The 12,585-nt window shown below is 37.4% G+C and overlaps 1 protein-coding gene across 5 annotated transcripts in view; it reads right to left on the bottom strand.

Moving 5' to 3' along the window:
• The window catches only part of ESRRG (estrogen-related receptor gamma), a 694,862-nt gene that overhangs the window by 230,807 nt on the left and 451,470 nt on the right, over positions 1–12,585 (bottom strand). The gene's annotated exons all lie outside the window — the stretch shown is intronic.

Below are 12,585 nucleotides of genomic sequence, written 5' to 3'. Positions count from 1 at the left end.
AAAAAAAAAAAGCTTGCAAGAATCAGGTGTACATGACAGCCACCCTCTATGTCCTTACCAAAAGAATCTGTACCTGAAACAAACCGATTATTCACTTAAAATATCCTATTGCTCACCTCTCTATTCATGGAATTTTATATCCCAAAATGAACAGATAGAAAATACATATTCTGCCATCCGTGGCCACCGGCTGACCAGGACAGTGACTTGTATGCTAAGATGGTTCTCCCCCACCCCCCAGCCTGCACTGCATGTGCCTAATAGCAAACATCAAAAGGAATGACTTCTTTTTTGATCTTAGTACCAGCGATAAATCAAATTCAGTGCCACAGACAGGGGGGAAATGCACTACTAAAGGAAAACTCCAAGGCTGACAGTGGGACCAGTCGGAGGCATTCGCTCAATCAAGTTTCAGTAAACGATGCCCACCCTCCCTCTCTCTGGAAACAAGATGTAAGCTGTCATGTGCTTACCCAGAGCGAGAAAAACTTACCCAGTCCTGACGTGACCCTAAGTCAAGATGCACTTTCTGCTGACATTTCCAGCGGTGGTCCCAGAGCCCCTCCCACCCACCGAAAGACAGAGTCAATTTCCTTCCTATCTGGGAGTCGGATTCTGCCCGCAGGTGGGCACAGAGAGCTCCTACCGGCCAGCACAGCGCAGCCCCGAGATGAGCCGCACATCTGGGGGTGGGGGGGGTGGTGTCAAATAAAGACTCTGGGATCATTTTATTACATCTCCCGAAGCACCTTTCCTGCCTGCCACAGCCAATAAAGCCCCATGGGCTCCACTGCCAGCACTCAGGGAGCCACACGTCTGCCTAACCCACAGCAGTGCATAGATTTAATGGAGCACAGTTTTAATACTTCTCTGGGGGGGACGCATGCAAAGCGCTAACTAGCAAACTAAGGTTCTATTAATGAATGGATGTACAGGTGCCATACTGGAGATGCTGGCAGCTTCTTCCCAGTTTGCTTTCCAACTATCTGCCCCGAGCAACGTGCCCTTTGGGGGCAGTCAGTCCTCGAGCCTAGCTCCTCTGTTGGCGCCATACTCTTCCTCGGCAGTTGAGAAATGTACAGGGATGCTCGGAATCAGAGACGCTACCACAGGTGAGAAGCCAGGTGAAGGCACACTGTTTCCGTCTGTGTAAGACAGTGTTCTTAGGAACTCTCTACTGGTATTAAAGAAAAAAAAAAGTTGTCGAAAAAACGATACTCTACTTGCCGTAACTGCAGACAGAATTCATGTGTTTTTCATCATCGGACACAGCCCATTCGAACACTGAAAACATAGTTGTCACTTTCAATTTGTTTATGGGATATGAACAGCATAGGAGTAAATTCAATTATTATGTGGAATCACACAAAATTGCTGATATTTGACCTAGAAAAATGGCCATTTCATATGGCTCAACCTAATTTAATTAGAATCCTATTATCTTACGTTCATGCAAAAAAGCCTTAAGTTTGACTGGGAAATTTCATAACTTTCCTTCTTCTTTTCCCTCAGAAAGCTACCTCTATTTTTGGTTTTTAATCACTATCAAAAGTGAGATTTTATTGAAGTATATTTCAAGACTTGAGCCTATTAAGATTTGGGGTACACAAGCCTTAGCCATCAAAATTTCACTGGAAATCAAGTTTTGCTCATTAGTCCACCCACTCATTCCATAGAGTGTTTCCTGTAAGGCTTGGCCTTGTGAGAACCAACTTGGCAACCCCATAAAACAAAAGAGCAAAAGCTTCATCCCAAGGGCCAAGAGGACAGAACGATGGAAAAACATGGACAAGTCTCAGCTTTGACGTTCTGAACTAAAGGACTTGAATCACGGGTGATTTTTTTCTCCCCCAGTGGCTTTGTAAGTTTGCTCAAGACAGAAAGACTTCAGCGGATATCAGCAGCAGCGGCGGCTCTCAGGTCAGGTGATATTTAGCGTTTTGCATGTAGTATTGGCGATGTGATGAATACCCTCAGATAAGAAGGGGAAGAGGAGCTGCCACGAGCAATTGATCACAGTGTACTACCTGCCTCCGCCTCCAGCGCTGCTCCTAAGTTGGCCCACTCCTGAAGAAAGTGAGGCCACCTTCATTGGAGGATAGCGCTTTCCTCGGGCACAAGTTTTTATTTCAGTTTGAATCTTACCCCATTGCATTGCCAGTGATGCATTTTTATGTTTACAATTGACATCTTCGTCAAAGAACGAAACCTCTGAGCAACGGCTCAAAAGCATGAAGGTTGCCTGCAGTTAAGTACTTATTTTACACCTAAACGGAGCCCAGTTGTTTTGAGTTAAAATTTAATAAACCTTAAACGGATGACCTTTCTTGCACAGAAAGGCCCAGGGTTACAAAAAAGAAACGAACTTTCCAATGAAATATATTTTAAGGATCTAGTGCTGAACAAAGGGCTAGTTAAAGCTGAATGCTTTGTCAATTTATCAGCTTGTGAACATTCTGTTCCTGAATTCCCCACTGCTCCTGGATGTATGGAACGGTGGTGCCTTGCTTAATCGAATACTATTGATTCGAGTGTGTCACAGTGATCTCATTGAGAGTAATCAATAGTAATCCAAAATCAATCAATCTGGCTCTTGCACTATCATTTATCAAATCTGAATACGCCAAATTATTTGTAGGCGTCAAATTACAAAGAAGAGAAGGGGGGAAAACCGGGGAAGTTAATGGTTTATATTGAAGAGAAAGACCAATGTCTTTGTTTTTGTTTTTTTTTTCCCTTTAAAATGGACAACTACTTGGCCAAATGCATTTATCTTCTCATTAACGTATCCTAAATTTATAATGAATCTCATTCCATTCTTGGGAAAGAATAAGACTTCTTGTACAGGAGTGAGCTGGTTCAGCATAATCTTTAGAAACTTAAAGATGCCCCAGCTTGCAGAGATCACACCAGCATTTTCCAAGTCTGAGTAGCTACGTTTCAAATGCCTGTCATCCATCTGCTGGTAAAAAGGAGACGGGACTGGCACAGGACAAAACTGCATCTCTGAGGATCAGAAATGATGGCTAATGGAATCAGAGTGGAAAAAGGAAGAGTTAATTTCTCCAGAGAATGTACACCTAGATGCACGTGCTTATCAAAGAAGCTGCTGTTGGCGCTGAGGGTTCCTTTATCAACACATTCACCTGTAATTTAGTCCAGGTAATAAATCCGTCTATTCATTACAGCACACACTCAAAAGCACTCCTACTATTTAACGTGAATGAAAAAAAGGCCCAGAGTGTCTAAAACATTTACTTTCGCTAATGTAAAAGTGTTGGCATTTTACTTCATTCGCGATAAGCTGGTGCCAGTGGAAGTGATTATTCTTTTCTTATTCAAAGCCTATCAGCATTTCGAAAAGCTCTCTCCATCTTATCAGGTGTATGAACAGCACAGTTACTGAAAACAGTTTGTACGGCTCCTCTCTCTTTCTGCCCAGCTATCTGATAAACCCCCAACTAACTAACTGTATTTACACACAATCAAACAGAAGTTGTATCTTCCACGCGCGGTCGCCACATTCCAGTTGGCCGTAGGTTTTTCTGCTGTGACATTAACTTAACGAAAATGTCAGTAGCGAGTACCCCAAACTGACAACAATCAAGAAAACACTATAAAAGCACTCAACTAGAATGCACGACAAACAGAGACAAAAGCAAAACAAATGCGAATAGTTGAAGGCAATCTCTTTGGAATTTGAGGGGGGGCGGGGGATAAAGTGTACCATGTGTGCAAATCGGGATGAAAATCATGCACTTACCTTTGACCAAAGTAAATGATCTTTTAGCAAAACAGATCAATAGACAGACAGCAATTTTAAAAGAAAATACTGCTGACATGGAGGGGGTTCAGGAAAGTTTCTAAGAACTGAGCACGTATTGCCCCCACATTTCAGTTTATCTCAATGTAGGGCAGAGAGGTTCTATAATGTAAGCAAAGTAAGACAATAGTATCACCGAACTTACCCCATAAACCGAAGACAAGATAGAAAGCAAGGCTGTCACATATGGTGACCACATTCTCAGGACAGATTTTCCAATCATTAAAACCCTCATAAATGCTCTAGACATTAAAGTTTTGTTCACTATAAGGAAATAGAAAAATACAAAAAATACAATTTGAGTGTTTAACCTCATCATTTTTCTCATTCTTCAGAATTAACCAACTGAACAGTCCCATATACAGCTACAAAAAAGAACCATCCTAGAGACTAAGCTAAGGAGATGATCCACTCTTCATTTCTACCTGGTTAAAAAATGCTTTCAGGAGTTCATGGTTCATACAAATCGAGAGACATCCCTAATCATTTCTGGGTAGTTCTTCGGAGCATGAAAGACAATAATGATATTTCTAGAACAGAAGAGAAATATGAAACTTATTTGAACAACTGAATAATAAATTCCTAACCCCATGAAAGAATCTCTGCCTGGGCTTCGGTGCATAAATGGTCCATTTGCTCCTCACCTCCTTTTGCTGAATGGCTAGGAGAGAACAGAAAAAGGCAGCCACATGCTCCCACCTGAGCCCAACTCCTGATTCTGTCTAGACTCCAAGAACAGAATGAGCCTTTCCTCAGATGGGGAGAGCAATAAGATGAATTAGCCAAGTGTGCAGTTCAGTACAATTCAGCTGATGGTTGCCTTTCCATCTGTGACACTATGATCCCAAGACTGGTGAGGCAGGTCTCATTTAAGTCTGTGGCTAAAAGGGGTGCTTCTGTCATTTCTTAGGGTGGGCCCAGGACCAACTGTATACAGACACTTTCTCATATATATTTTTTTCTTTCTTTGGCCATGAACTGTTGGTTATGGGTACAACAGTCCTCCCCAAAATATCTAATTTGCTTTAATAGATCAATGGCTGTAAAGAAAGCATTGATAGAGTATTTTTTCATTTAGGGAAAAATGAATATAATGTAACAAGGCAACTTAGATTTTTTGGAGAAGTTAAAGTGCCACGATAATTTGGATTATGGAGGGCAAAGAGCTATTGATTGAACAACCTCACATTTGAATTTTTCTCTTAAGTACCTTTGTCTCTATAATTTTTCATATGACTCACGATTTTTGCTCACTCTGAACACAATTTTAGATATTTTTTTCAAAGCAAAATAAATGTTTAAAACTACAGACTGTAATAACCTACTAACTGCCTTGAAAAGGACATCTTTTCATACATTTTAGCTCCCATTGTATTAAGAAACTAAATGTATTTATTTAATGAGTCCTTTGTTTAAATTCTCAGAAGCCATTGCAAATGAATAAAATCTTCCTCGAGTACATGAAAAAGGAAATCTCACATACAAAAATACAATTCTGATCATGGAGGAGAAAAAAAGAATTCAGTGTTCTTCTATTTTCTGTGCATAAGTTCTTGATTTACTTTTTTAAATTTCATTTTTTTAACCTATTGAAGAAGCAAGACAAACATGAAAGCACAAGATACCTTATTTTTTTTTCTTTCTCAGAAAATGTATGCAATATGCAACAAAAAAAGAAATGTCCCTTTAAAGTGGACTGACAAGGCTTTTGATTCTCCACTTGTTAAAGACTTTATATACATCACACGTAAGAGCAACTAAGATTCACTACTTTGGACCTTTTTTTTAAAAACAATGAACCCCATTATTATCCCTTTATTTCCAAGATAGTAAAAAGATTTGAACAAGCTTCAGTTACTCTTTTTCTTTTTTTGAACAAAACTCATTATTATCTATGCTTTCTGTAGTCCCACAGAGTTTTAAAGAGAAGTAAGCAAACAAGCTGGTTTTCATTGCAGTTCTACTAGCCATCAATCTCTGATACAATATGAGAATTTATTGGTTGCTTCCCTTTTATTTAGTACCATCTTAAGCAACTGTTTGCAGAGGTGTATGAGGAAGCAAAGTTAAATTGACACGTCTGTGATATGCCTGACAGCCCTTAGTATGCCTAGTATTAATTTGCTTTCTTTGGCTAGGTAAGTGCTGCCAAAGCATATTATATATAATGTGTACTTCCAATCAAAATGATGAAAAGTATATATGCAATTTTGTTTCACTCAAAGCAAGGTAAGAAAGCAGAGGAATGTATATGACAGAGACTGCCTTGAACAATCAAAATATAAATTTGCTTTCAAGTTCTCTTTTTACAATGCAATCTGATCTTCGATAGGCTCTCCATGAGTTTAACACTTTAAATAACTCTTTAATAGATTTTAAATGCCAAAAACCAGTGTTTTCATTTATTAGACTATGTGAAAGAATTCCATATAGCCAGAGGCAGCATTTCTAATGGCTAGTGTTGCATGTTCTATATTTATATTCAAATGCACATACAGATCTATGTCAGTATATTGAAATAAGACTTTAATTGGCCAGTGAGAAGCCAATTTATTTAAAACTGTCCTTTTTCCTTTATTGCTTTGCCTCAATGAGTTATCTTCCAAATAAATATACATGTATTGCCATCAATTAAAATGACAAAACATTTGAAAAATCAAAACATAAAAAAGCAAGCTTCTTCCAGACATTTTAAAATGCTTTTTATAAATTAAAAAAGGAGGTGCCTGAAGGTATACATACACAACACATATACAATCTGTATCTGTTCAATTTGATGGTTTTGCATAGTTGATTTGAAAATACATTTGGAAAATACTGAGAAATAGTGTCCAAATCAAAGAAAAAGAAACATTTGGCACTTCTGTAAAGAAAAAGTAAAGAGAAAGGGTGTTTGTTATAACTAAATGGAAATTATTTTTATCAGCTAGGTTTCCCAGACTTTGACAGTAGAAATCTAAAATGAACTTGAAACAAGAAGAAGATGCCAGGTAAATCCTTCAAAAGGCAGAAGGCTGTCACTTAACACTCTCAGATAATAAAGGAGCTAACTTTCAGCAGATGGATTGGCATAAAGAAACAGCAGGATTTTTTAAAACAAGAAACATTAAATCTGTTTAAGTATTATACAAACATATAAAGGTAGGAAATGAATCTAGGAATTTAAACAAAATATGCATTAGAACAAGAATTTGACTAGAAAGAGCATTTGGATAAATGTTTTCTCTCAACACTCAGATTCACTGAGCAAAACCACAGACCTTAAACTTACCTCTGAGAATAAAATTCAAAAATTCACAAATCTATGATGTCTTTCATATGCACATAATGATAATTAATTTTCTATATTTGCTTTTGGCAAAAAATAAAATGACATATTTATATAGTCAGATAAGTGAAATTTTTATTTTGCACTTATTTAAAAGCTATCATGTTTTCATTAAGATACATTTATCAGACCCAACTATATGAGAAAACAATGTAGCTAAGAGCTAATTCAAAACTGGTTCTTGGATATGGGCCCAAACCATTAAATTATGTACTTAATACTAGTGGCTTATTTCCTATTTTACAAATTATTTATGATTTCTATATACTGAATTTCAAAATGATAATTAAAAATGTATAAAATCAGAAACAGATTAATATATTAGGTTACCTGTTACCTGTCATTTATACAGCAGCTAAACCAATTTAGTTTAAAATCAGACTTGGTAAATACCTGAAATACGAATTCAAGGTTAAAATGATGCCTAGGAAATTTAACTAGACACTAGCTGATTAGAAAAACACTTGAGATCCACTTTATTATATAAATACACAAGAACACTCTCAGCAGCACACTTATATTCTACATACATACTTCTTCCCGTGTCTATATATGTATTTCACCTGCATACTATACATGCACATAAATGCACACACGTGTGTGTAGTATATTCCACAGACTGCTTTGGATTTTAAAGTAGCGTATGCATAGCTATTTATTTACAATGGGATAGACCATGGACATCCCATACACATGGCTACGAAAATAATAATCAACAGCAAAATATACAAAATGCAGTAAGAGAGAATGTCAAGAGGCAGAGATGCTGGGTGTCATCCCCGGACTCTCAAATACAAATTTAAGTATGATTGGAGAAAGAGAACCTAAATATTTCACTGTCAGAGAATGTAGAAAACAGCAATTCATTTCTATCTCATGTGCTTTAGGACAATGACAATTTAATACAAGGCCAGTGGATGTAAAAGAGATAAAAACTGAACAAACTGGGCCAGGGCAATCAAAGATTTTCTCCAGAGAGCTGGCTAGGGCCGGAGCTCAAATGCACTTACAACAGATCAACATTGTATTGTTTCTCTCTTCCATGAATTTGCTATGAAGCAAAATTCAGAGCAGAGCTTATCTGCTGCAATGACTTGAAACTTCTACTGAGATACCTCAACACTCTCCTCTTATTTGTGAATTCTTGGTAGGTGATTCTGAAAAGTTTATTTGATATTAATTGCTGTCACAGAAATCATGGCTATCAACTGCCACTTGTATGACAAAGTATCAACCATAAGCACAGATTTTGATTTATTTTTATGAAATAACATAAGCAAAGCATTCAGTGCCAAACAGCACTTAGGAAGTCAAACAAAGAAATATTTTGTTTTGTCACTAGGCTAAGAAAAATGTTGAGGAATTTTTCACAAGTGATACGGACTTGAGATTAGGCATTATGCCTACCTTCCAAAAAAACGGCTTCTTCTTTGTCTGTAGTTCTTGCAGGAGTGAGGTATTGTGAAAGTATTGTTAAACAGAGTCATAGAGAAGTTAGCTGCCCCCTTTGATGAATAGCACCATGGACCTAAAATTAATTGCAAAAGTATGGCCTGGCTAATGAGATGGTCCTTATCTTTTTTTAGCACAGGAAGCACAAGTATTTTTCTACTGGCTCAATATTTTACAAAAATGCCTAAACTATTCTTAACTCAGTAAAAATATTATTCAAAGACCTCAAAGACACAAAATAACACAAATTCTAAGATCTAGAAAATTCGGAATGAAAACTAATTTCCTGTATTATTTTCTTTCTAAATGTTTATTTTCTTTTTTGCTTTGAAAAGAAGGACAACAGCAAAAAAAAAAAAAAAATCTTTTCTCTGGCTTCTGTTAGCATTTTTTAAAGCTGAATTACAATACCATTCTTTATAAGATGACCAATATATATCACAGGTCAGATTAAATCAAAGAAATATATCAAAGGCCGTCAATTTAGAATTAAAAAAAAAAAAAAGAACAATGATGCCGTATTAGGGGGAAAACACTAGAAAAATGATCATCCATGCAAGAGAATTAATGGATATCCACAAGGGCTTTGCTAATAACATGGGTTAATTACCACTGCAACACACTAGGCTCAGTAAATAAAGCAGCAGTGCCACAAACACATTAAGATGAGAAACCATCACTGGAAGAACCAGCCAACACCATCACCCTTGCCTCTGACCAGGAAATGGGAAGCTGATTCCCAGCCCTTTCTGCACAAGGAGCATTTCTAAACTTACCACCCAATGTGTACAGGGTAATACATAAACGCACTGACACAAAGGGCGAGTGAGACACGGGTGTCCAGCACTTACTCACCACTCCCATTCAACACTGATTCTCTTAACTCAGAACACTTTTTTTTGCTTACTCCAAGGAGAAAATCATAGGTTACATAATTCACACTGTCCGGATATTTCGACTATACGTAGTTTGGGATATGTGGTTATTTAATTTTTAGAGAAACAGAATTAATCTGTTCACTTTAGGGATGTGATGGGCAAGGTTACGAGACTCTACAGCTCAGGAACATTCACCCCGAAGTGCAGCCACTTGTCACTTCCAGCAATTTACAAAAAAATCATCTGAAATCCCCTACCTTTAAGGCTGCAGGTGTTTTCAACAGATTTATAGAGAAGAAACAGGAAGAAAAGTAACATGAGCTCCATGTCTGCAGTGTATTCTTTCTTTGAAAAATAAACTTAAACAGTCTGTTCATAGTTCCCAAATAATATCACATCTAAAGTGACTTCGGCAAGCTCCTATCTTTTTTAGAAAATTGCCTCCACTCTGATGTAGGCTTTTTGTTGTTGTTGTTATTGTATACATTTTCCCTTCCAGCCTATGTTTATCCCATGTATTTCGACATTATAATATTACTTTTGGATGGTTGTATTTCAATTTACTTTAGCTTTTAACAAGGAGTGATGAGGCAGAGAAAAGAGTCAAAACCCTGAAGCAGAAACAGTAAACCTTACACAATTAAACTTGCATAGCTCCAAACAGGAATTAAAAAAACAAACAAACACAAATCTGCTTAATTTTTGAGGTCTGGATTTTCATGATCAGGCTGAAATTCAAATACTAAACTGTTCCCTCCTAGCCTTGCCTGTTTTGGAGTGTTTCAATTGCCTTTCCTTCTTCCAACAGCTGTGACAACTGCTAAAACAGTCAGTAAAATTAAGTCCGCTCTATAATCCTGTAGTCAATGTTACATTTTAATCAGAGGTTGAAAGAGAACCGTGATGAGCACACTCATTTAGAATGATTAGACTGACACATATGTCAAAATGAGCAGATATATTATTTTCATCTATTTATGCTATCAGTTATTACGGCTATTAAATGTGAAACAAGCTTTCAAGTATTATGCTCTTTAATGCACTGGCACATTTCCCAAAATTTAAAAAAAAAAAACATAGTTATAGGTTAACATTTTAGGCTCTCCTGATGGTGGTCAATAAATTGAAGGAATCTTTTCAACAGCCTCCACAGCAGAAATTGTCCAATATTCTCCTCTGAAACTGCATAACTCTGGTTTCATTTCTGTGTATACACACACGTGATGGGGTTTAACCCAGCACAATTACTATGAATATTAATAGCATGTATAAATTCTGTGGTTTATTAATTGAGACAGAGAGGCAGATGCGTTACTAAGCATTAGATCTTTCTGTCTGTCCAGTGAACCACGTAACCATCAGAGCTGCAACCAAACAATAAATCTGTATTTTTTAAAGATGACTTTTAATTGAGCCAAAAAAGAAAGCTAGTTTGAATCTTGCGCCAAAGCCAAAAGGACATGTGTCCTGATTTCATTTAAATGCATCTGCTTTAAGAGGCTTATCTAAACTAATTATTCAAATTAGCCATAAGAAGTTAAATTCAAGGAAACTATTTTACAAAGAAGGCTAGGGGCAGGAGGCAGATTTTTAAAGTTTATTTATTTATTTATGAGAGAAAAGTTCTGACTTGGTTGAGCTTGGATAAGGCATTCTTCCTGACATGAAGGTGTATTAAATTCTCCAGTGCTACAGCCTCAGGTGTACTAACCTTCAAACTCCACTTGAGTGGGCAGTCCTACCTTTGTTTATTTTTCATTTTTATTTTCACACAATTTAAGGTTTCTTCCTTGGAGCGTTTACAACTGACGCAAGCACTGCCTTCCAATCTTTCGGTTCTTCCTAAGTCCATCCCTGGGCTAACATCCCTGGTGTGAGTGTGTATGCATGCAAGCACGTCTACAGACACGCATACACACACACTCACACTCAAACATACGAGGAGCCACTGAGACCGCAAGTCACTTTTCATCTCTTGCTTAATTACAAAGCAAGGCAATATGCAGTCACTAAGGACCGCTAGTGGACATCTACCTATAATGCATGACCTCCTCCTCTCGAGGGTTTTATGTTTTCTTCACAATCTAGAGAGAACTGTTTGCCAAGAGCACTCTTTTCAGAATTATAACAGTTGGTATTCCTGTAATGGGAAAGCAAAGCCATATAACTGACCCAACAGAAAGAGGAACCAGTGACAGTTACTATGATAAACTAGTATTTTATCTTAACAGTGGGTTGAAATTAAGTTTATGACCTACTCATTTTTACCCAAGAATGCCTAATTTACTCCTTTTACCCCCTACTCACTTCTCCCCCACCCTGAGCAACACAAATATGTATATTTCCATGGGCATAAAGATATTCATAAATACGAGTGAAACTGCATCTAAGGACAAAAGTACTTTTCTGCATTTTCTGGACATGATACATGAAACAAATCCACAATCTCAGCGTCGTCTGTTCAAGGAGAAATTTAAAAAGTCACTACTGTTTCTTCTTTAGTTTTTTTTTCTCCCTTTAAATATTTATAGCGTGTGAAAAATCTCATGTTACTTAATGGACTGATTTGTCAGTTAAGTGCTGACATAATGCTAACCATGCAAATAACATTATTCTAGCCCCGGCTTGCATAGGGCTAGTTTTTAAATTGTTCTCTGAAGGAGAATTAGTAAATGTGCAATTTCGCCTCTAACTCTGAGCGGTAAGAAATGACGGGGAGCTGAAAATATCTGTCAAGCTGCAAATACATAAGAGGCACTCAATAGTATAAATCATTTTGAATATTGTATTTTAAAACATCTTTCCTTGGGAAAATGGGTCCTAGTAAAAGATGCATTTTAACAGTTCAGTAAGCATTTGTGCCAAGTGCCTATTCTTAGCACCTGAATAAGAAGTGACTGTCACACAGCTGTTTTACTGACAGTCACTGAGCTTTGCCTCAAAGGTAACATTGTAGTCAGAGAACAATTCTCGACTTCCTGAATTAGGAGATCACCCTCAACACAAAAGGCACAAGACAGACACAAACAAGCACTCGTGCACACGAAATACCCAAGACATTACCTGAATCAGTGCGCCACGATCCCCTCCGTCCACCCCCCACA

The sequence above is a fragment of the Bison bison genome, unplaced genomic scaffold (genome assembly GCF_000754665.1).
Source record: "Bison bison bison isolate TAMUID 2011002044 unplaced genomic scaffold, Bison_UMD1.0 scf7180017864325, whole genome shotgun sequence".
In the NCBI taxonomy this organism is placed as follows: Eukaryota; Metazoa; Chordata; class Mammalia; order Artiodactyla; family Bovidae; genus Bison; species Bison bison.
Note: the sequence above shows the minus strand (reverse complement) of the source record. Positions and strands in the feature narration are given on the sequence as shown.